At 45.0% G+C, this 25,601-nt stretch overlaps 1 protein-coding gene and 1 non-coding gene across 3 annotated transcripts in view; both read right to left on the bottom strand.

Annotated features, from left to right (window-relative positions):
- The window catches only part of COP1 (COP1 E3 ubiquitin ligase), a 146,132-nt gene that overhangs the window by 7,533 nt on the left and 112,998 nt on the right, over window positions 1–25,601 (bottom strand). The gene's annotated exons all lie outside the window — the stretch shown is intronic.
- Window positions 10,914–11,050, bottom strand: LOC112544083 (small Cajal body-specific RNA 3). Its single transcript, XR_003087407.3, has one exon.

Genomic DNA, 25,601 nt, shown 5'->3' with positions numbered 1-25,601 from the left:
GAGAACGGACTGGTTTCGATTAAACTTCCCCCCCAAGATGCGATGCCCAGAAGGCGGCAGCTGCGTGTGAATGGCCTCAGACTGTGAAATGACACAGCGGGTGAAAAACTTGAGTGGGTCGCTCGCTCGGCCTTCAGCGGTTTCTTCCTGCACTTGCCCCCTCTGCCTGGTGCTTGGCCTGCAGCTCCTGGCGAGCTCCATGGGTAGCCCAAGGCTTTTGGCCTGTGGGGAGCCCTGGGGCCCCCAGCTTTAGTCCTGCAGGGGGTGTCAGGGCTCCCCTGAAAGGGCTTGTGGCTTCCCAGCTGGGAACCACTCACCTATAGCACAGAGGTCTGGTACTCATGGGGTTACTCCAGGAAGAACCTCCATACCTTCTCAGCAGGCCAGACCACCTGCCAGACGTGGTGCTAGCCTAGGGTTTCCCAGCCTATGGGCTGCCACCCAAATATGGGTCACCATTACATCTCCAAAGGGTCGCCAGGTGGCTCTTAAGGAGCCAGTCACACGTTGTTTTGAATTGCCCTGGGTCACCAAGTCTTCCTGAATTGTCAAAATGGGTCCCCATCTGGAAAAGGCTGGGAACCGCTGGGCTAGAGAAAGCTGACGTGTTTGCCACCAGGACTCTGGAGTTTCTGAAGAGACTTTTCTGGATTGAAGCTGCTCCTCTGGAAGCAGGTGATTTACACGTGCTTACCGTGAACAAAAGGCTCGGGGCATCCCCTTGCTAGACAGGACGCCCTTGGGCAGCAGTGGCAAAGCTGTAGCCACCTTTCAGTGGAAGGAGTCCAGTGCAGGATGGTCAGGCTCGCAGACTGCAGAGTTTGGATCCACCACACTGATGAGCCCTGTACAGAGCTTTCAGGCTGGGCTCAGATGGGCTGATGGCTTTCACAGCTGCCACAGCGCAGAGAATTAGACGTGTGCCGGAAGTGAAGAAATTGTGTCGCAGCTGAGAGCCAGAAGGGCGCACACTCGCCAGTTTCTGCCTTGCTGCCATGGGTGGTAATGGGGAAGTCCTGTCCCTTATGAATTCCTGTGAGAATATAAGGCAGCACAAGGACGGAGGAGCAGCCCTGATGAATGCTGCTGCTCCGAAGGCTGATCTTGGCCGCCTGCCTGTCTACAATGGGATCCGCACTGACCTGTACCCCAAGACCAACAGATCCAGACAGCAACTGAAAGCTCTGCGCAGCCTCTCACCCCCAACTATAAAATGAGCCTCCAACAGCCAAGGCACTCACCGTGCCCAATCTCGTCACTGCTGAAAGACAGTTGTGAGAATCTACGTACTTACTCGGTCCTCCCCTTTCCGCCTCACCGTCTCGGTCCCTGTAGCATTCCCACTGATGAGACGCACGCGTGGCACATGAAACGGCTTTCCCAGCTTCCCCCAGCTCTGCCAAATGCCCATCCTAGCGCTAGAGCTGCGGGACAGGGATCCCAAACCGACAGGCTAAACCCACAAGCATAAAAACACCCTTTATTTATTTATTTATTTGGGGGGGAGGGGGGGAAGACGAGTGTAAGCAAAAGCAGAGGAAAGTCTGCCTCTTGCCTGCGTTTCAATTTGCTTTGCCCCCAAGCCAACATTTCAGAAGCTGTGGATCTAGACCTAGCATCTTCCTGCCATATTTCTGAGAAAGATGTGATCTTCCTAGGATTTGGGGAGACAAAATCCTGTATGCTAGGCATGGAAATGGAAAGCTCTGCAATTTTTTTTTTTTTTGCCATTAGAGATCTGTTTAAAAAAAAAAAATCTAACTATAGTGATCTTAAATGCCCCAGAACACGTGCTCTGCTGAGACTATGGAAGTGTGCTTCACATGCTCTCTCCTGGATTGCAAAATGAAAGGCCCTATGCTGAAGAGGCTCAAAATAAAAAGAATTAATACGTACACCGCGCAGATCATTTCTTTTTCTTTTTCTGTCTGTGAGGACACTTCCTTCCTTGTCTACCAAACGCAAACGCAAAATATCAAAGCCTGGTGCAAATATGCCTGAGGTCTGAGGAATAGGAATGCAGGATGCTGATTTCTGAGCATATTCTCAATTACTCAAGTTTGAAATGAGATACTAAATTAGGGCACTTTTCATGTACCAATTACACAGATTATCTCCGAATGTGGTAGCTTTAAAAAAAATAAAACCATGAAACCTAGTCTAATGGAGAACAAAAAAAAAGTGCTCTAACTGAAAGAAATTGTATTGCGTATCTAAACCAAGCTCTCCAGCCCTAGAAACTAGCAAGTCCGAGAGAAAAATCTTGCTATATATTTTAGAAATGTACGCCCGGCTGTCCATGATACCGTTTAAGAACTCCTCCTACATGGTAAGAGCTAGGGCCTCCAAATCTGGTATGCAACTTGCTTTATCGTAAGATAAGAGGAAGGTCAGGGTTTGGTTATGCCAGGATAACGGGATGTGTGTGGAATTCGACACTCATTAAATGATCTGGACAAACTGGAGAAATGGTCTGAGATTAATTTGTCCTTATTAAACTTCATCCTATTTAAGGTACTCAACTTAGGAAGGAACAATCCATTTCACACATACAGATTGGGAAGTGACTCTCTAGGAAGGAGTCCTGCAGAAAGGGATCTAGGGGTCATAGTAGACCACAAGCTAAGTATAAGTTAACAGTGTGACAAAAAAGCAAACCTGATTCGGGGATGCGTGAAGAGGAGTGTTGAGCAAAACACGAGAAGTCATTCTTCCGCTCTACTGTGTGTTGATTAGGCCTTAACTGGTGTTGTTTCCAGTTCTGGGCACCACATTTCAAGAAAGATGTGGAGAAATTGGAGAAGAGCAACAAAAATGATTAAAGGTCTAGAAAACCATGAACTATGAGGGAAGGCTGAAGGAATTGGGCTTGTTTAGTTTGGAAAGGAGAAGACTGAGGGGGACGTGATAGTGGTTTTCAGGTATCTAAAAGGGTGTCAGAGAGGAGGGGGGAAATCGTTCTCCTTAGTCTCTGAGAATAGGACAAAAAGCAATGGGCTTACACTGCAGCAAGAGAGATTTAGATTGGACTTCAGGAAAAACTTCCTCTCAGGGTGGTCAAACGCTGGAATAAATTGCCTAGGGAGGTTGTGGAATCTCCATCACTGAAGATATTTAAAAGCAAGTTAGACAGACACCTGTCAGGGATAATGTAGACGGTGTTTGATCCTGCCATGAGGGCAGGGGACTGGACTCGACCTCTCGAGGTCCCTTCCAGTTTAGTGTTCTATGATTCTATGATTAAAATGGAAACGGCAGGTCTAGGAGGAGGGAGTAATACTGAAGAATGACCACAGGGGACAGAGATAGGGACCAGGACACTATAACCCCATTGGGCCAGAAAGTTTGTTCACGTGTCTGTGTTGACATGCACCCCTCCCCCTTGGCTGTGCCGACAGCAGCAGCCATGGACAGGCGATTCTTATCGGGCCCCATGCTGCTGCGGTGAGAAAGGCCTGGGGTTGTCCTCTCTTTGGGGCAGCCTGCAGACTGACCCCCTCATCCTCAGCCCCAACCCAGAACAATGATTGAAATGAAGAAAAACAAAAATAACCTTATGAGTTAAGGACCCAAGCAATGCCGGGGAAATCTTCTAGTGAATAAATAATGCAAGGGCATTTCATAAGGGCAGTTAAACATTTAACGTTTGGTTTCGTCCTAGATACATTTTCCACTGAAGGTAAAATTGCTCCATGGATCTGGACACATGGCTCCGATTGTGGAAAAAAGAGGAAGTAAATTTTAGCTAAGGAAATATCAAGACAACGATCTTCATCTTGGTCATGCCCATATGTAGGTTTTACTACCAGCTGTGATGGTGCTACTTATTGCAAGCAACTGCAGTAACAGTTTGATGTGCAGAAGCTACAGTTTACTGAAAAGATCACAGGAGAATCTTTTCATTTAGTGCGCGTGCTAATGTTACGTCCGGTCATTTTTCATACTAAAAGGATTCAACCTCCGTCTTTTATGACAACAATAGATCTTACCCAAATTTACTGCACAAGCTGAGGGTTAATTTAAAAATAGGACCTGTAATGAAGATATCCTCTTGAGCCTGACCTTTTCCTGATCCATTTCACTAAGAAAGGGCTGGGTTATTATTACACCTTCCAAATACTTAACACTCATTACCAGGTAATTTGGAACATATATTTATGTGGGCGGGGGACAGATGGCTGAGGGTTAACCGGTTACCTTATAAGCAGGAGAATAAACCAACTGCTTAATCTCTTACATCCATACATCATTCTAACAATTTATTTTCCTTTCACATGCAAAAATCAAGGCTCTTCAACACAAAAAAATAGATTAAATTAGGATTACTTGGAAAGAAATGTCCAACAGCCCAGGAAATACAAGAACATATTCAGCTCTCTCTTTCCCGCTTCAGCTGTTAATATAAAAACATGGGACTTTTAAAAAAAAAGTTTGCACTTGTTACCTGATAACTGTGAATGACACTGAGAGAGCGCGCGTGTATAAGTAAAAATAAAGAGGGAACTGCCTAATTTGTATCAGGTCTGGTACAAACATCTGTGTGTTTTCTCGGCACACAGGAGTTTACAGACTTGCTACAGCATTCCAGCTCAGGAGAACGCTTTCAGATTAATGAGAGCGCTTTCATCATCTTAATACAAGCACAACCTGAGGCTCCAATAGCAGATCAGATGACTCCACAGGCGCAAAGTGGACTAGGCAGAAATTCATCACTTCCCAACTTTCATGTCCCTCCACACCATTTTAGTGCAGACCAAGGCCTTTAGGCTCTCTTATTCAGACTCTTTCAGATAAAACAAATCCCTCAAAACCAGAAATGGGTTTTTTTGGCAGTTTCTTGCCTGTATTTTCCATCTGCGTTACCTGTGGCTCCCTTGACAAAGACATCTATCCCTGCTTTATTCAAGTCTCTATATGGAAAATACCTTTTACTAGTTACTCTCATTTTTGGATTTCAGTTAATGCATTTTTTGCTGCTTTTATTCAGTCGGAGTTCAGCACAACAGCCTACTGTATAACCGGAAGCTGTTTACGGTCATACGTACACAAATCCGTGCCTCCACTCCCAGCGTACGGAAGCACAGAGGAAAGCACTTGCTCCAGGGAGAGACACTTGCATGAGAAGAAAGCCATTTGCCAGTGGAGTGTGAAATCATTTCTTCTTAGCATGACCCTTCTTTTCAGCATGTGCTTTTTAGAAAGGCAAGACCAAAGGGACAATTCAGAATCAGGCTGAAACAAAAAAAGTGTGCCTGACTGCATGTGTGTAGAGAGCTGCCCACAGGTTGCTACTGATGTATCCTACTTTGCGAGACCCTCTGAATCCTAGACAAACTCGGGGAGAGGGAGATGGAGACAGGGTGTGTGTGTGTGTACAGAGGGGAGGGGAGTTGCAAAATGACAATGGGACCTGGGGACCTCTGAAATTGTTATGCATCAGGTGCAATTCTCTCTGTGTGTCAGTCATTCGGAGACAAAAACGTATACAAATAAGCACCTACCTGGAATTCAGTCTGGAATAATTTGTCAGTGACAAATTATACTACAACCTACAGAGGCCCTGGTGGACAGTTCCCAACAGGCAGGCAAGCAGGCAGATGTATTAAAACAAATGTATGCCAGGATCAGCATAAAAATAACCCACCATCCACAGTTGAGGGAATACTTCGCTGCCCATGTGCTATCCACAACACGGGTCTCCAAAGCCCCACTGTTCCTACACAGGCATATTTCTTGGGATAGGGCTTCCATTTCATGCTCTCTCCACAAGGAAGCCAGTTTGAAGCCCTGGATGAAGTGTCAGCATTGTTCAAATGCAGTACGTAATAAGCCTGCAACATTACGATCAAACGCGCCACAAGGTAGCATCAGGATGGCAGTGCCACAAACAATGACTCTCTAAAGGCCTCATGTGGGTTGGACCCCCCCCCCCCCATCTACTTGTCTCTGAAAGCCCCAAACGCATATTTGAGGATTCCAAACCGAGTTACAACAGTGAGCCTGGCTGGTGTGTGTATTAGTCCTCTTTGCTCTCCTCACTCCGATTGATTGCTACTTGTCCTGTCTGCTCTCAAATTGGAGTAATTTCTTCAGGGGACAGACCAGGCTGACCTGTGTGTGCGCGCAACACCCAGCAGAATGGAGCCCCTAGGCACCGAGAGGTGTTAACTAGCTCAGTGACAAATTCTAGTCACCCTAATGCTATCTGCATGAGGACTGAGATGGGTCTAACCCTGCCTCTCAGGACTATTGAGTTTTCCCACCCTGACCCACACAGTGAAACTGACCTGATTTTTCTGGTGTAGACCAGGCAATGAGAGCTAGCCCTAAAAGCATGCTCGTCTACTGGCGTTTGAGGAGGGAAAGAAGAGAAACCCAACAAGGTAAGGTAGCTTCAAATTTCTGTGCAGAAACTCTGATGCAAGATCACTCATCACAAACCGGAAAGGGAAAGGAGGAGACGCAAGGCCCACTGTAAACCCAACACCACACACTGAACTAAAGGGGCTGTACCACACATCACTGCTATTACAGGGGAACGGCTAACACCACAGTTGCAGCCCAAGCTAGTTAAAACATCTCCTGGTCTTATAGCGCAGAAGGGACCCTGCACCGGGCTAACCTTGGCTAGCATACGTGGGCCCAGATCAATGGGAACACCCCCTTGTATTTTCCTTCTCTTTCCTGTTCTCTCATCCCCACGCAAAATTGGATACTGCATATCCCCTACAAAGCTCTGGCTGAAGAGAACCGGGCATGCTCCCACTGAAGAACGATAAATCGGTTCCAAGTCAGTCTAGCAGCGCTCGTTCCTGAATTACATCAAGCTCTTTCCCATCGGTTTTGGGGAGCCCAATTCATGGTCTTGACACTGCTTAAGGCTCCCTTGGAGGACGCACAAAAGGCGGGTTCAAATATTAAAACAGCATCTCCTGCAAGCAGACTGACCAGCTCAAGGCTTGCTCCTTAGTCACTCTGCCAGGGCTGTTTCATCTGCTAATTAGATGAATAATACAGGTTTAAACAGTGACCTATCAACCTTGACATTCAAATTTTAAATTATTAAATCTCAATTCTAGAATGCCAATAAATCACTTATATGTATGGATTTAATTAACAATCCAACCAGCGAAAAATACTTCCAATTTATATCGCACATTTCACCAGAGGATTCAAAGGCATGGTACAAATACTAATTAAGCCTCATAAACCCCCCCCCCCCTTACATAACAAAGTACAAACCTGATTTTACAACTAGGGAAACTGAGGCAGTGCATTCACCTGACTTGACTTAAGCTGCAGAGTAAAATCAGTACAACCCAGGGAGGTTGAATAAATATGCAGAGAAGAAAAAAAAAGGTTGTTTACAAATTCTGCTTCTGGAGTACAGTATTGACTTGCAAAGTGAAGGAAAACCCAGTTGTAGTTTCTTCTTCCCCAAGCATATTATGGGCCCACGTTACTATCAAAGCCAGTGACAAGCTGGGTCAGTACTCTGCTTGGGTCTATAGCGCTTCCATCCAGATGGATCACTGGTTCACCACTGGTTCTGGCTCTAGACTCTAGGACATGCTCCCAAGCCCCAGACCACTTGTCCAATGCTCTTCCTTGGTGTATCATGCTCTCCAGCTTCTCAAAGTCCTGAAATTAGTGTCTTAGGCCTCCTGAGCCTCTGTTGCTTACACCTAGGCCCTCAGAGTTCCACCCAGACTATGGCTTTTAGTGTCGATCCTTCAGAGACAACATGGCAGGAAAACAAGGAATTCGGTCTTGGCAAAGGAATTTCTTAACCATGCTACAGTACTCTTAAAAAGCACTGGAGAGCTCAGACATCTCAACCCTTCTGTGGATCTATGGTTTGTGAGCATTCTAAGCTCAGCAGAATCTATCCTGCTTGTGAGCTGAAGAGGTCTTCATCAGAGTTTGGGGGCAGATGGGAGAGAGAGGAGAAATGTCAGGAAAGCCAGAGGGAGAGGAGAGAAATAATCCAGGGCAGGCACAGGAGTATCAAGACCAAGACAATATTTTAAGAAATGGGGGGAGGACTTTTAGATAATGAAATTAGACCAGAAAATCTCAGTGATGGAATCTATATGGGGACAGGGAAGGAATGAGCAAAGCAAAACAGGGCCCCTGCCTCCGGGCTGGGATGCAAGCAGAACTGTTGCGTACTTGAAGCCCTAAATCCCCCCTACCCTGTTTGAATACTGGTGAATACACTTGTTTAACTGAATGTGATTTGTGCACACGTACACATGGGAACGCTGCACCATACACCAGCTGACCACGAATGCCTCATTCTGAGTGTTCAAGATTGATTTTATCTATACTACAATTGCATCCACTGGTCTCCAAAGATAGGAAGTTGCAGAAGGCTGAAGTGCCTAGGGAGTAGTGCACATTTACAGCTTTGGAACAGCCAGTGCATTTTCTCCCTAGTGTGCAGGTAAGTTATGCAGGAGGGGATGTGCTTACAGATTTGAGACTGATTGGAAAATGGGCAGAGCCCATGCGCAGAGAGTAGTTTTGAGTTTCTCCCCTACCAGGTTTTTAAGTGTCCTAGCCTTGAAATACAGCTTTAATCTGAAAATTTTTACAAAGGGTCATATTTACTTAACAGGACCATTGGCTGCCTCTGCACCTTTGAGACTTGTGTGTTTAGTCATAAGGGTTATTTTTTCTAGTCCTGTTTGCCGTGCAGAGAAAACTCAGCTACAGAAAAGCAAGAGACCATCCTACACACCAACAGAGCTTTTGCCAAAATCCATTGGTTCAACAGAGAAAATTCACACAAGAGAATGGAGTTACAGAGTTGTAAGAAGGAAACACCCTCCTTGACTCTCAGAGCTTGGGCAGAGTGTGCAGAGCTGTTGGAAGAAAGTATCTTTTCACTTGCAAAATAAAGATGTTTGATCGGAGAATCATCAACAGAGGATAAATCTGAAACCCCCAAGGTGCCATTTTAAAAGAGGTACTCTTCAGAGTAAGGTCACGTTGTTCAAGATCTCTACGATGCAATAAAAACCACAAATGTTTGCAGTGTTTGGTAGCTCCACTGATCCTAGGATATGAGAAAGACAAGGCAGGTGAGGTAATAACTTTTATTGGACCAACTTCAGCTCATGAAAGAAAGAGACAAGCTTTTGAGCTGCAGCGTTCTTCACGTTTGAAGACTAGCGCGGTGTAGCTTGAAAGCACATCTCTTTCATCAGTAGAAACTGATCCATTAAAAAAAAACAACAAACATACATCTTAGGGACTGAGAGAAATTGTGATGAACGGATGTTTAGTTGGAGCTGATTGATGCTAGGGATAAAGGATTGTCTGTACACAAAATGTAAAGCGTTGAATTAATCCAAACACAACTGTGTACAGTACAGATGACAAATACACAATTTCTCCTTAATAGCTCACTACTGATATTTCATTCATCATTTTTCTTTTCTTTTCTGGGGGGGAGCAGGGGGGTGAAAATGGAGGACTGCTACTCTTACCGTGTTAAGAGCTACAAGCAGCTGTTCAACTTGACACAATTTTGCCCATGTGCAAAGAAGAACAGTTGCTCATTAGTCACATTAGAAGTCAGCCGCAACGTTCAAGGTAGCCCTCTTTCCCATTCTTCAGAAGATACCCAAGTTTGACAGTATCATCTCACCAACCGAGTTTGTAGCATATTAAAGTATCTGAACCAGACACAGCAAAATAGTTATGCCACGTACGACGCCTTCCGTTTGTCTTGCAGAACAAACTATTACAGATAATAATCCTACCTTTGCATGATCGGAAAGATTTAAATGTGGCCCACAGCCTGCATCGGAATGACTGTTGAAGGGGACACGGAGGCAATGCCTCATAACGTAATCTGCTAGACTGGCCCAATGAACCTAAACCGTTCTTGCATGCACAAGGGCAACTCAAGTAACATACTAGGTACACAGCACAATAGCCAGACAGCAGCAGCAGACCGCTTCACAGATACTTTTAAAAATGCCACCCTGGACTGAGTATAAAGGCAGATTTACTGACTATGATAGCAAAGGAGGAGGCAGAGATGCAGGAGTCCAAACACCAGAGGGGAATTTGCTCTTCCTGCCACCCTGCAAAAATCTTTTCTTTTCATTCACCCCTTATTTGTCTGCATAAGAGAACCAAGACTAGAGGAGTGCAAAGAGTCAGGTGCTTTGGTAAAGCCTGCTCCAATGAATCTTCCAGAGACCAGAGAGAATTCTGACTACAGATGCATTGGCACAACTGTAGCTCCTTGCCACATCATGAAGACCAGAAATTCAAAGTGCAGTTTTCTTAAACCCGCAAATGACTGACTGACAATTATTAATCATAGGAAACCCTCCTTGAACCCGGCCATTCCCCTCTCTTCCAAATCTTTGATGGACCACTCGTGTCACTACGCCTATAAGAAATCAGACAATTCATAAAGCATCCCAAGGGCAGAAGGAACTTTGCAACAGTTCACAAATGACACAGCCTTTGCATTTCAGTAGAGTTTGCACAGTGCCCTGCACCAGAGGGCCCCCAAAGCTGACTGAGGCCTACTGGGGCTACTACAACATTTCAAAAATATGCCAGGCAGGAATACCTGGATACCAGAGCCTATTCCAGAGGGTCCCCTCCCTAGAGAAATGTACCGACTACTATGACCAGCTTGCTTAGCCTAATGAGCACGTTACAGAGAAAAGGAATTTTCACACAAAACCTGACAGCTCTGATTACAGCCTTCATTAAAAAATAAGGAGCTGAGTAAGTACCAGCAATTATACTCAGCGCTGAAAATTACAGAGCGGACCTTGTCCGGTGGCACATCCTCCTCGCCAATGCACTGCAGCTGCACCAGTCCACCCTCTGCGGAGACAGCTACAGGAGCGGGGGGGGTAGGCCCAAATAAGGGTTGAGCCAGTGTATGGAGGGGAACGATCAGGGTTAGCTAGCTGTCCTAACCCAGACAGAGACCTCCACTTTGCTCTAGGAAGACTGCAAATGCGGACAAAAGACGTTTCATTTGCCCACATGGCCAAGCCCTGCAGCTTCCAGTTCTAGCGTGTTTCATTATTAAAAGGCCTTTTGTTACGTGATCTTTTGTATTCCAGGCTCTGACTGCACCAAATCCTAAATTAAACACACTTTAATGCATGCAAATAAGCCAAAGAAAAAGGGATTCAGATTACAGAAAGATATAATTAAGCAGGCAAATTTAACCCAGAAGGTCAAAACCATTATTAGTCAGCGTGTGAAAGGTTGCAAGAACACATGGAAGGATGGAAGTTCACATCACACAGATGCATAATGGTATTTAATGAGGCACTTGCATCTCCTTTGCAATGAACTTGGCGAAACAGTTTATTAGAAGTTTAAAGAAGTTGATTTCTACTAGCCTGACATGAGCTCCAGAATTGCTCTGGTTTTATCTGACCCAAAGATCTCCTGGCCTCGACTGTGTTCTAAACTATAAAGAGCAGCAAGCTACTGGTGCCCTGACAAACTGCTCTTGAACAAGGATGCGCATATGAAAGGATTGAGAATATATGCCCTGTCACTGGATGGGTTCCCAGGTGCTCTGGGTAGGTCTACACTGCACTAACACACCTGTGGTTGGTCTGCACCAGCCGACTCGAGCATGGCATATCTGGCCTTGGACTGGGGCCAGGACTCAGGGCCCTGCGAGAAGGTTCCAGGGCCCTGGCTGCAGACCAAGTCCAAACATCTGCACTGTAGTTTTTTGTCCTCCAAGCCAGAGTCAGCGGACACAGAACAGCCAGGGGTACTGTTGACATCTCTTTTACCCAATATTTCCAGACACCTCACTTGGGAGCAAGGGATTAAATAAACGGATTGTGGGTTTTTTAAAGTATTTTTAGAAGTCAATTTCAATGCCCTGAAGTTGAAGGAAAGATCATGCTAGCTAGGAGCTCTTGTCGCAAAAGGAAATTGTAGACAAGCATCAAAGCCTGTTCCTCACTTCTGTCCTGCAGCACATGCTGCTACAATGTCTGGGCTCTCCTGAGCTGAGTGCGCCCATTACTTAGAGCTGCCTGGTGGTTTGCGTCTTATCTGGAGACGACATCCATTCTCGTTTGTTAAATTTCTAGCCAGGCTTAGAATGCAGATGGCAAAAGCTGAAAAGCAGATGCATTGCATCGATTCCAGGAAACCTCAAACACAGCCGTGACCTGGTAACAATCGACTTAAGGAGTCTGAGTCCTTCACAGATAACATGAATCCTGTTTATTGGATTCCTACTGCCTACTAACAGGCTGCACTGACTTAACCAATTCCATTCCATTGCTCACCACGGTAACTTTTGCCTGTCAGACTATCGCTCATTTTAAACCGACCGACTTACTCATTGTGCTGCTTAGCAGAGCACACATCACAGAAGTGGGCGCATGGAAGCTGTACAGAAGGACCATTTCTTCACATTGTTGGATCATAAACATTTCACTAAGATTGGGTAAAGGTGGACAGCACTATCTGAAAACAACTAAATCATTTTTGTGGAGTATTAAGTCTTGCCACAGATTACTCTCGATGCAAAGCAACGAACAAGAAACCAGATTCTCAACAGCTGCAGGCGATTTTATCTTTAAGGCTAATTCATAGAAGTGAATCGCTTCTCCTTATAATGAATCATATTGATACAGCTGGAGTCAATTTTGCAAAGTGGCTGTAAAACAAAACATCAGATACCTGAAATTGAGTGTTTAAAAAAACCCATTAATCATTTGAATGCAAGTGAAAATTACCAATAACCTATGATCAAAAAGGAGAGAAAATTCCAGCCACAGAAATGTATTAAGCTGTAAAAGAGTCTAACAGCAAAAGGCAAATTTAAAAGGATTCAAGCAAATAAGGATTAAAATAATCTAGTGTTTGTGTTGTAATGATACAAGTGAACAGAACTCCGTGGAGAGAGAGTATCGCTGCTTTGCGTTCCTTATTAGAAAAGCCAACTTGAGGAAGCTAGGAGAGGTGAAAAGTATTTTTCCTGTATTTGATTACTTGTCTCATCTATTTCGTCCTCTCTGGACTAGTGTCCTTTAAATATTCTTCCTACACAGCTGTTGATTTACTCCTAAAAAGAAGTCATGATGACTGAAACCACAGCGAGTGGCAATTATCCACTGTCATTTTATTGGCCTGCTGATACCTCGAAGCAGGTTCACACAGAGTGAGAAAGTATGGACAGAACACAATGGACTCGAGAGAAAAGGGACTATTTGCTTCACCACCCTGAATACTACTGGTTTCCGTTAAGTGTGTGTGTTTAGTGTGTGGAACTGGTGTGTGTTTTTTATCAGTAACCGAAAAGATAATTAATGGTAATCGTCGGTCATGGCTTCAGATGGAGAAGTGTTACTGTAAGAAGTGGCTTTTAGGTAAGCGAGCTGCCCAAAGTCACCCAGGGAGTCAAGGCGCAAGCGGAATCAGAAACCAGAAGCTGCTGGCATTCAGGCCATGTTCAGGATAAGGCACTACACTGGCCTGGTCTATACTACATAGGTAGGTCAACAGAAGGCAACTTCTGTCAAACAATGTGTGTGTCTACACTACCAGTTACTTCCGCCGACACAACTCGCCTGCTGCAACAGCTGAATGGACTTCCCCCTGCAAAAGGACAGCGCTTAATTCGACATAGGCAGATGTGGTGGCGGCCTGGATGTTGCTTCTTCTGTTGATTTCACTGGCCTCCAGGAGATAGATCACAGCAGAGCACTGTGATCGTTCTGATCAATGTTCTCAACTCTGCTGCACACCAGCCAGGTAAACAAGACACAGTCCCCTCTCCTGTTAGACCCGGAACCTTGGAATTTCCAATTCCTGTTTGGCACAGAGAACTCACCTGCTTGCTGATCATGACAGCCCCATGCACCAAACATGCTCCTGTCAGGAGTACGTAGACATGGATCTTCTAGGAGTGTAGGGAGAAGAGGCTGTGCAGGCCCATTCCTGGTCCAGACACAGAAATGTAGACACGCGAGCAGATTGCTTGCAGCAAGGAAAGAGAAGGGCTACACCAGGGACATGCAACAGTGCTGGGTGGAAAAAAAAAAATAAAAAAAAAAAATCAAGGGATTGTGGCAGGCATGCCACGAGACAGGAGGTGAACAGTCGCTCTGGTGCAGCACTGCAGACATGCTGCTTTTATGAGGAGCTGCACCCTGTCCTCGGCAGCAACCCCCATCACGATACCCAGGAGCAGCTTGGATACCTCAGAGGAGTCAGAGCCAGGACACAGCAGAGACCACGGGATATCTTGGACAAGGAAGAAAAGGCGAGTAGGAGACAGGTGAGTGGGAAAGCCATCATCCTGGAGAGCCGGAACTGTTACCCTGGAGCAGTCCAGTCACTGTGAAGCAGCATGGCTAAGCACGGTGCTGGGGAAAGAACCTCTCATGATGATGCAATTCTAAATTAACATTTTGAAGTCATGTGTTTTTTATGCCACTTTTCATATAAAAATAACTGAGGGAGAGTGGTTATTTGCTTCATAGTGACCACACCAAACAGGGAGAGGGTGCCCTGCGAAAAAGACTATTACGTACGCTGGGAGATCCTGAGATTCCTCCACAGACCCCTCCACCGCGGTTGGACACTTTCCCATGCCACTCCAGGGTTAATTTGGCTGGCACCATTGCAGAACAGATGAGAATTGCAAGCTTCCCCACCGAATTTGCCACTCACTTCTCCACTGTATTCAGCTGCTGCACGACTACCAAAAGCAACAGGGGAATCGTTTCCCTAAAACAGGGCTACTTGGACGATGTGGCAGTTCATCTTGCAGCGCTAGAATAACTGTGGGATAAGACGCTTGGTGTTTGTTACACTTGCCACAAGGAAACCACTAAGCAAGGTCCATGCGTCTGTAGACGGCCAGCGTGCAGACTGCAGATGAAATCAGAGAAGGGAAAAACTGTGTCATGGGATGTTGAAGTCATGTTCTCGGTCACCCCGGCGAGAATATTTTGGTCCCATGAGGCACTGCAAGCCTGTCCCAAAACCCAGAGCTCTCTGCATTGATTGGGGTGTAGACATGTATAACTGACTTAATTACTGTGACAGCTGGAGGCTGACTTAAGTTTGTACTGTCGACATCTTCTCAAGAGACCGTGACTGGCTGCTACTGGAATAGGTCAGACTGAGCTGCTGTAGGCCCAGGATCAGAAAGGCAAAAGTGATGAAGGTTAGCACCGAAGTCCGTGCCTGGAACAGTCTGAGAGGGCCTTTTACAGTGCTGGCCAATGAATTATGCATCACTATCCACAAATGTGCATTCATCCTACAATGTTTTTTAAAAGCACAACAAAAGATTTACAGGCTTATTTTACTGTTACAAGCACTTATAAATAAGCAAGCATCAGCGAAGCCAACATAATGTGGACAGCTGCACATTGGTTAACTATATGCTATGGCTTGAGAGGCAGAAGGGAAAAGTCTCAGAGCAAAAAAGGATCCATTTCAGCGTGTGCATGGTTGCATGTAAAACATGTTAGTTTCGGAACAGGCTGCTAGTAAAGGCTGACCGGTGTGTTGCATTACATTTTCACAGGTCCTCCAACCGCACACAGAATACTTGCTTTGTAACAAACTCACAGAGGAGGCAATTTCCTCTACGGCAACCAATTCTGCATTAATGAAAGCAACAAATACCCTGAAAAATAAACCCAAGCTCTTCTTTTAATGCAAAGATGCTGCTTTTCCTTTCAGATCACCTCTCCCTGGTTTTAGTACTGCTTGTGACAACAGACCTGTCTCTTGGTACGCTCAAACCAACACACAAGTTCTGAAAACGGAAGCACCACTCCCTTCTAATTCCGAAGGAAAAAAAAAAATCTTTCACTGCGAAATGATTGAACACTTTCAACAAGCGCTCTTCGTACACTGGACATGAGGCGATTGCTAACTCAGCCAGGGCAGACGGCTGCACAGCAAGTCTTTCAGCAGCAACAGGTAGTTTGGTCACAGACCATCAAGCTCACCAACCCAGGAGCAGTGGAAAAGCAATACCAGAGTCAGTTTGGAGGACAATGCTAAGCTTCTATCTGAAGTGCCCACCGGGAGGGACAGTCACTTCCTTCCTGTGAATTGGATTATATGCTCTCCACACAGACTGCAGGCCAAACGAGTTTTTATGGCTGCAAACCAGTCCTTCCTCCCGCTCGCTCCCTGCCTTCCAGTGTATCTAATTATTACGAGTAAGTGGAAACAATGCCAATGTCTCCTCCGCCAGCTCCTCAGACTGTCGACTACGCTTGTCCCTTTAACTTAATATTCACTTTGGACACACTGAAGTGAATTTAAACACCCTCAGCGTGCTGAATCCCTGGCAATGCAGCAAATTGTTTGCTCCAGTCCGCGTTCAGCAATCCAGAACAAGAGCTTGGGATAAAGTGATGCTGATCTGCAATAAAACAAACGAAAGTAGCCTGCCTGTTCCTGGCTTATAAAATATTCTTCCAAATTGTACAATCCAAACACCTTGAAAGAGGGCAGCTGGATCCTGCGTTAGCTGCTATTAACATCGGGGTTGAAGCAATTAGGCATGTTTGTTAATAGGGACCATATTATTTTATTAATATAATCTGGCTTGGTTTGGTTTTATTATTTTTAAATACGATTCCCTGCTGTGCTAGATATTTGTAACTCATTCCTCAAAGCAGCTATTAACGTGGTTCTTTTTCCAGATTTCTCGTGTTTGGCTACACAGCTTGTTCTGTACAAGAACTTTCAATGAAGACCCACCCACCCCCGTGTCCTCCAAGGCAAGATCCATCTTTTACTCTGTAGGTACAGTGCCTAGCACACGGAGGGCAGCAGGAGAAAAGCAGCAGCAGATGATCACGGTAAACCTCAATGAGGAACGAACACCTGGCATCTTCAAAGACATCAAATAAAGGACCCAAAACTAAGCAAGGGGAATTGTTCATCAGATCTGCCTGAGCGCACTGTTCAACATGCAGCTTCGCATCAAGGTTTTATTATTGCTTACGGCTCGGCAACTTGATTGACATTAGACTGACCTGAAGCTATTGGGCTCTAATCCATTTTAATACATAGCACAGGAGGAACCTACAGTACAGGGGCTCTGATACTCAGGTGATGGATACATTACAGAGGCCTACATAAACAAAAGCTTTTGTTGTTCTAAAGCTGGGTGCATGACTTGTTCTGCATCGCTGCTTCCATTTCACCCAGAGGTGAAACTGTCTGATCAAAATCTTAAAACTGAACGCTGGAAGGGGGAAAAAAATGAGTTCTTTTTTCCACCGCATTTGAACATTACCGAATGTGAACTCATTACAATGGCAGGATTTAATTAAGAGCATGGCCAAAGTTGATGCAATTTCTGAACAATTCTGACACTCACACACCTGTCATCCTGTATCATCTGTGACAGGTAAATATATACAATCGGAACACACACCAGCTTTAGAAACCTGCAGTAAGTTAATTCCGTGTAACGCAGCTGCTGTTGCATTGGCAATGTTACTTGTTAAGAGGAAGGAAGGAAGAAAACAAACCTGGCTACTGTATCTGGGAGTGAGTTTGTCTAGTCAAGAACTCCTCCTGAACAGCACCAAACTGGGTACACAGCTTCCTCTTATCAGAGCTTAAAGCAATGCAAGGGCTTGGTTGTGCCTGGAAAACAGGATATGCCCGGACTAGGACCATTCTCATGCAACCCAAGAGAAGCGAGAATCACCGAATCAAAACTGACGTAACTGAGCGAACGATGAGAGGGTTCAGGGCGGGCTCAGGGTGAGTGTGCAGAATGCCACCTTTGCTCACCAGCCCCAGCACAGAGCTACTGCAGCAGCTCTGTTCTGGGCCTGTGGGAGTGGGGAGGCTGCGCTTTCCCCACAGTGGTGGCAGCCTTGTGAGAGGGCACCTCTCCCCTACCCCCAGCTGCATCTGCTCCATGCTAGAGCCAGAAAAGGAGGTGTCTCCCCCACAGCCATGGCACCCAACCCGGAGGTGCTGCTGCCAGGGGACAGGTGGTCCGTCTATGGCCCCCCACCAGGGGACATGAACCTCTCCACTGGCTGGGCCTGCAGGGGCTGCAGAAGCTATGGAGGGATCCTTTCCATCTCACCTCACACTGCCACAGTGAGAAAGGACTGGGGTGGTCCTCTCTTCCCAGGACAGCCTGCATACTGAACCCCCCCATCCCCGGCCCCACTCCAGAGCAATGATTCTCATTTTCTAAAAAAAGAACCCCTAAAATTAATTCAAGTAAGGGCTTGAGCAATGCCCAGTAAATCTTCTAGCAAAAATAATATTCAAAGAAAAGAGAATGGGGTTTTCAAAATTCTTCAGTGTGGGCCTAATTCTGCTCCCAGACAACTCAAGAGAAGCTTTATAATGGACTTCTGAAAAATCCCAGTCAACTACACACTTTACAAGAGCCTTCTTAGTTTGGAGTAACCTAGAACACTCCCTATTTATTCATGTGTAGTTCACACATACCTGTGCATATAAAGGGGCAAAATCCACGTAATAAAGTCGTAGAACCATGTGAAAAATCTCGTGGGTTTCAGTCTGCATTGTACCAGGCAACGTGCCCACTAACACATCCCTTCCAGGACTACATCAAGTGTCCAAATCAATCAGATTCAAATAGCCGCCAAGTTACACTACTAGCAAGTCCTCTGAAAGAATATTCCTCTATTTCCATTTATTCTGACGTGTCGTGGAAATCAGCTGGTGAGAATTTCTCGCGAGCTGGAGGGAAACTTGTGCTAAGATAACATAGCTTGCAATAGCAGCTGCCTTGCTCTGACAGAAGAACCGGGCAAACACCTGGTATGCATTGTTCTCCCTCACGGATGGGCTTTTCAGAACTGTCAGCACCGGCATTAGACCAAACGCCAACTGCTTTTAGGAAAAAACCATCTAGTCCAGCTTTATAAAACTTCAAGGTGAGGGATTACAGGCATACTGTGCATGCGCTGATTAATTCATCCCACAGATTCTCTCTCTTAATAAAAGTTTAATTGCTAAGAGGTGCTGATTTAAGGAGTGTAGGCTGTGATTGCAAGAAACTGGCGTTCCCGTGGTCTGGCATCAAAACTCTAGCTCCAAATGGAAAAGGTCTGTGCCATGGTAGGTGAGAGGCAAGATCAACTACTCACTTCCTGCTAATGGTTTTAGAGGTTGCCAAAAATGTCATTGGGAACTAAAACGTTTCCCTGGTACCTGATGAGCGCACACACATTTACTGGTTAATTCAAGTTCTCGCCGAAAGGATTTCAGGGCCATTACACTTCCAGGGCATCCATTCCACAGTCAATTCAGAGCACAGTTCAAAACTGACCTCTTCTTTCAGTCTGTCTCAGGGACTGTGTCACTTCGCCCCGCTCTTGCTGATTCACCATCAGCTTCCTGTCTCCACACGTTTTCCGGACTGTCTTCTGCTGCTTCTATAATCCTGACTCACCCCTTTGACTTTCCGTCTTTTGGAAAGCCTCAGGGAGATGACATTTACTCCCTTGTCTGTGACAATTTCTTTAATAAAAGATGACAACCATATTTTTCAAGTGTCCCAGAGCTTTCCAGGACTGCCCAGAATTTCTAATCCCTGGCCCATGGGCAACAGTCCCAAGCAGAGCCCTGAGCTCAGCTACTTAAAAAGGAACGAGTGACACAAGAAGCACGCAGATTAGAGGCTGCCTACATTTATCTTGACTCGACCACAAATTTTCCCTTTACTGGAGCATGAGACTCAGGGCGTCGAGGCAGAGAGAAAAGGCAGAGTACCTATATAGCCTCATACAGAGCTGCACTGTTCTTCCCTTCCATCTCAGACTCTAGGAGGAAGAGATGGCGACACAGAAAGGGGGACCACACCCCAAGCAGGTGACTTAAGGACTGGAAAAGATAGCAAGCATGCTCCATTTCCACGAGGGATGCCAGTGGGCTCCTTTCATAAATGGTATGGGAGGAGGTTGCCTGAAGGCTGCTGGGGGAGAGGATAACATCTCTCAACCGACGAAAAAGGAAATGGTTCTGGAAAGTCTGGGGCACAGAGGGAAGGAATCTTTGGCGGCTCTGACAAGTATCCGAATTTCTGGATGTTTACCTGAAACGCAAACCTTACAATGCCTTTATAATTAAGATATTAAACTATTAAAAATCTGAAAATATATCTACATCTACATCTATCATCTCAACCCTCTGGAAGCAGGAGCCTTGTGGAAATTCTCATGGGATGAAATTGACAACTATCTAAAGCGAAAATATGGGACCGAGACTGTGCACGTTTCCAAGTTTGTACCGTGCCTTATACAAGAGGGCTCAGCTTAATTTTGGTCCTGGATTCTACTGTAAATGTGTCATGCAAGTTCCAATATTAATAAACATAAAAAGTTTGCAAGTCGTTTTATGGAAAAGGCCATACCAACTAAATTGGTATACAGTAATTCCTCATTTAACACTATAAATATGTTTCAGAAAATGATCGTGTTAAGTGAAAACATGTTATGCGGGGTCAATTTTCCCATTGAAAATAATGGAAAAGGTGGAGGTTGCATTTCAAGCATGGTGTCTGTTGGGACCGGAACATAAGGTTGGGGGAGAAAGGGGACTGGGTTACAGCAGAGAGGGGAGGTGTTTGGCTCGGGTGAAGGGAAGGAGAGAGGAGGGGGATTGGGTTGGGAGTATGCCTCTTGTGATGGGTCTGCCAGGACCCGCAGTGCATCTGGCGAGGGGGAGGGAGGGTAGCTGGGGAACGGTGCAGCGAGCAGTGAATCCTCCGCCTCTTTGCAGGGAGGTGGGGGAAGCCCCGCACAGTCACCAGCGATGGGCAAGCTGGGGAAATCATGTGATTCCGGGGACAGTTGTGTAATTCAAAAAACGTTTCCCCCAAAAAGTACTATCACGAAAACGTGTTAAGCAGGCACGTGTTAAATGAGGAATTACTGTATCATGACTTGTAATGCAATGGGGAATTAAAGAGAGAGTGTGTTGCATCTCTGAATTTCCTGACTTTTGTGCTTTCACTATTATAAGATAAAGGTTAGGATTAAACCACAAAAGAGACCAGGCTTTAACCACACTCTTTGTTTAATTGCTACTTATTAAAAGATCGGAAATCCAGTAGAGGAGAAATTTCTATTCTCAACTTCAACAAGAGCTGCAGAGGGCTTTCAGTGTCCCTCCCCAATCATAATATTGTAACGATAAGATTCTTCTTGTGCGCAAGTTCACACATCCCAAGAGCAGGAAATAACAGAACCCTCAGACCCTTGTTTCCATGAGCTGTAAAACATAATTCACAACCGCTGGGACTCTGCCAGTGGGATCAATGGCAGAAAATGTAATGTCAACAGTTTTCTGATTTCTACCACTATGCTGTTCATTAAAGATTAGAAAACAGACGACTGATAAAAAAGCCTCTCTACCGTCTAATTGTTAGGACTGCTGGACATGCACCTCTGATAAATTACAGCTAAGTAGTCTGCTGGTGTAAGTGTTGTCTCCAGTCAAGAAAAATCTGCAGCTTTAATATCTCCTTTCAATTCTCAAAAAGATCCCTAGGCAATTTTTAAAGGTCACACTGAAAAATACCCTAGCCCCATCTCTTTTGAGGCAGAGGGGGGAAAAAAAAGACTTTAGATGAAGTTTGTAAGTAGAGACTTGGAGCCCCAGAGGAAAAACCACGACCCATTTCCTTGATAAGACTATTTTCAAATCCAAACTAGAGTGGGTTCAGAGTCCAGTAAGTTAAGGGAATGTGGATTGGATAAATGGACTGTAAGATGGCTAGAAGGACGGGCCCAGCGGGTAGTGATCAACGGCTTGATATCAAGATGGTGGCCGGTTTCTAGCGGAGTGCCCCAAGATTCGGTTTTAGGACCGGTTTTGTTCAATATCTTTATTAATGACCTGGATGAAGGGATGGATTGCACCCTCAGCAGGTTTGTAGATGACACTAAGCTAGGGGGAGAGAGAGATATGCTTGAGGGCAGAGATAGGATCCAGAGTGACTTAGCCGAATTGGAGGATTGGGCCACAAGAAATCTGATGAGGTTCAACAAGGACAAGTGCAGAGTTCTGCACTTGGGATGGAAGAATCCCAAGTATTGTTACTGGCTGGGACCAACCAGCTAAGTAGTAGTTCTGTAGAAAAGGACCTGGGGGTTACAGTGGATGAGAAGCTGGATATGAGTCAACATTGTGCCCTTGTAGCCAAGAAGGCTAATGGCATATTAGGTTGCATTAAAAGGAGCATTGGCAGCAGATCCAGAGAAGTCGTTATTCCCCTTTATTCGGCCCAGTTCTGGGCCCCCCACTACAAAAAGGGATGTGGACGCACTGGAGAGGGTCCAGCGGAGGGCAACCAAAATGATTAGGGGGCTGGAGCATATGACTTATGAGGAGAGGCTGAGTGAGTTGGGTCTGTTTAGTCTGCAGAAGTGACGAGTGAGGGGGGATTTGATAGCAGCCTTCAACTTCCTGAAGGGAGGTTCCAAAGAGGATGGAGAGAGGCAGTTCAAAGTAGTGACAGATGGCAGAGCAAGGAGCAATGGTCTCAAGTTGTGGTGGGAGAGGTCCAGGTTGGATATTTGGAAAAACTATTTCACTAGGAGGGTGGTGAAGCACTGGAATGGGTTACCCAGGGAAGAAGTGGAGTCTCCATCCGTAGAGGTGTTTAAGTCACGGCTTGACAAAGCCCTGGCCGGGTTGATTTAGTTGGGATTGGTCCTGCCTAGAGCAGGGGGCTGGACTTCATGACCTTCTGAGGTCTCTTCCAGCTCTAGGATTCCATGATTCCTGCGGTGAGGTGGGGGGAGGAGAAGAAAAGGCCTTTTAGTGCTGAATAATAGCATCATTGTGGTGACCCAATTGACACAGGAATATAAGAACCCTTAATCTGAATCTAGGAAAGGAAGGATTAAACAGTGATGCATTAGCATGTCAATTAGCAAGTCTTAAACCAGCTTGAAACCACACTAATGGGGCAATCCAGTTTCTCCAATTGCATTGGAAATGGGGAAGAGGGGCCAATGTTAGTAGTCCTATGGCTAGCCTCAAATGAAAAGGAAAGTCTGAAACAAATGGTTTCCTGACACCCACCCCCCTGCATGCACTGCACAGCAGTGTAGGGGAATCTGACTGCTCGGAGACCTACTCATGTTAGTAAGTAGCATCTTTCTAGGAGGAACTTTAAGAGATTTGAGAGCCTGGGGAGAGAATATATGCCGGGGGGGGGGGGGGGGAGAGAATCACTGGAGATTTTTTTTTCCTTCATAAAAGAGATGAAAAATAAAATTCTTCTAAATCCTGTAATGTGCATAATTACATTATCTAGAGGGTCTTGCAGAAGGAGTGAAGTGTCAAAACACTGAAATTTCAAGATAGCGACTGAAGCACTAATAATAGAGTATGATATTCTCACATAGCTACAGCTCTCAACAGTTGGACTCCTGGGGCAGTAATGAGGAGTAAAGAGTTGCTACGTTCAGCAGGATATTTTCTTTGCTTAATTCTCTGCTTTTTACATAAAAAGAATCCAAGAACGAACATCTAAAAGGATATCTGCATTGTACAAATTTAACATGCATTATATGCAAATACACACACTTCACTGAGTTCCCCCGAAAACAAGAACATGCCTCATGGAATTACTTTATGCACAAAATTACACCCTTTCAGCAACAGGTGTGTGGAAATGTTATACATACAATTACATTTCCAACCTAAGAACTTTACAAGCCATACAAGTCTCCAGTGTCCTTGTTTTTTGGGGTTAGATTAAAAAAGTAAAGAATGAACATTCCCTGCTTAAGAAAATGCGATTGACAAGATTTGCATAGCTCCTTTAAGAGGCAGGAGGAAAAAAGACTGGAACACAATAAAATGCAGTGACAATATCTTGCTGCAAGGCGCTAAGCAATAAGTAGAGGAATCTGCTTGAGTGAAAGGATGAAAAGCTGTTAGGCTTTTAAACACAATTAGAAAGAACCTAGTGTGGCCGGGGAGAAAAAAAAATGTGCAGCAAAGAGCTGGAAGCCGGGGTGCTGGCAAGTCAGCTTCTCAGCATATCTAAACTCCAAAGCAGGCAAACGCCACAAGAAAGCAAAACATCTGAAGAAATTCTAGGCAAAGGCAGAGGGACTCAGCACATTCAAGCCTACCTCATTTTTCTGAGCAATGATTCTCAGATTGCCACACCCTGACAAACTGTTAATTATGTATTTGAACCCGACAAGTGAATAGGGAGCCAAACATCAGTCTTCTGCGGGCTGTGCAAAGGGGATGCAAGATCTAGAAAGCAGTGCAGCAAAAGAGCCGAGTGCATGGATAGGCGTGACCAGCAGTGTCAGGATAAAATGGAGGCTTGACTTCTGAGGAGTGCATAAGCAACAAGAAGTCCTGTGGCACTTTATAAACTAACAGATTTATTGGAGCATAAGCTTTCATGGGCAAAGATCCACTTCGTCAGATGCATGTAGTGGAAATTCCAGAGGCAGGTATAAATATACAGGAACATGAACAGAAAGGAGTATCAATCAAGAGGAAGGCCAGCGATAACTAGGTCAATTCAGTCAGGGAGGATGTGGCCCACATCTAGCAGCTGATGTGGAGATGTGAATATGATAATTCACTCAGCAGTTGTGAGTAGGAGGAGAGGCTTGGATAAAGCAGGGATTCACAGAGGCCCTTACATAGATGTTTGGAAAGGGACTGCAAGTACTACAGCTGGAATTGATCATCAGGACACAGGATCTGATAGAGAGGAGTCAAAGAACAGTACAGTTCTGGTACTGTACTGTGAGTTCCTCTCACAAATCTCAGACTATTTTCTAGGTAAGATTTAACTCATCTAAACAACTCCATCTGAGAATTTTGCACAAAAAAAAATGGCTTAATTTGTAAATTAAAGCTGCTAGCTGTTTCAATATTATTTTAAACCCCATCGTTTGCAAGAGACCATAGCTAAGCGGAATGAAGATAAAATCCTTTAAGATTTCAGATTTCCAAAATTTCAGTTACAGTTAAAAGAACTACCAATAAAATCAGGGCAGGTTATTGTAGAATAGCAAGGGAAGTTGAATGTTAATATCATTAATAACTCTTTCAAATTAATTATCAGCTAAGAATCGCAATTAATCACTTTCTGGAATAATCTGAGCGAGTTAGATTAAATCCAGTGAAAGGGAGTCAATTTGCTGACTGTAAATTAGCAAAGTCCCACGTGTATTAGTTGCTCGCGTGTACCATATTTATTCATTCTATGAGAAACAAAATGGATAGCCGCCTTCCATGGGCATTTGTAAAGGACGATTTACTGCAGAATCATTACAGGCTTTTAAAGAACATGCAATTAACTTTATTAATTACACATTTAGAGAACTAAAGTCTGAGATGCTATGTTAAAATAGGATGACTGTTAATGGCAACAGGATTGTCAACTGCTGTCATTTTGACTAAAGAAAGGAAAGGTGGTTTCCTGAAGCAGCAATCCAAAAAGGAGAGTGATACAACTCTAACTGAAGAGTTGTTTATAAAACCTAACACTTATAAAAAACTCAACCAAGGAATCCATGGACCTTTGCTATCTTAGAGTGACTAGTAGGAAGCCATTT

Source organism: Pelodiscus sinensis, chromosome 9 (assembly GCF_052426305.1).
Source record: "Pelodiscus sinensis isolate ZL-2025 chromosome 9, ASM5242630v1, whole genome shotgun sequence".
Classification (NCBI taxonomy): domain Eukaryota; kingdom Metazoa; phylum Chordata; order Testudines; family Trionychidae; genus Pelodiscus; species Pelodiscus sinensis.
This window is presented reverse-complemented; position numbering and strand designations above follow the sequence as displayed.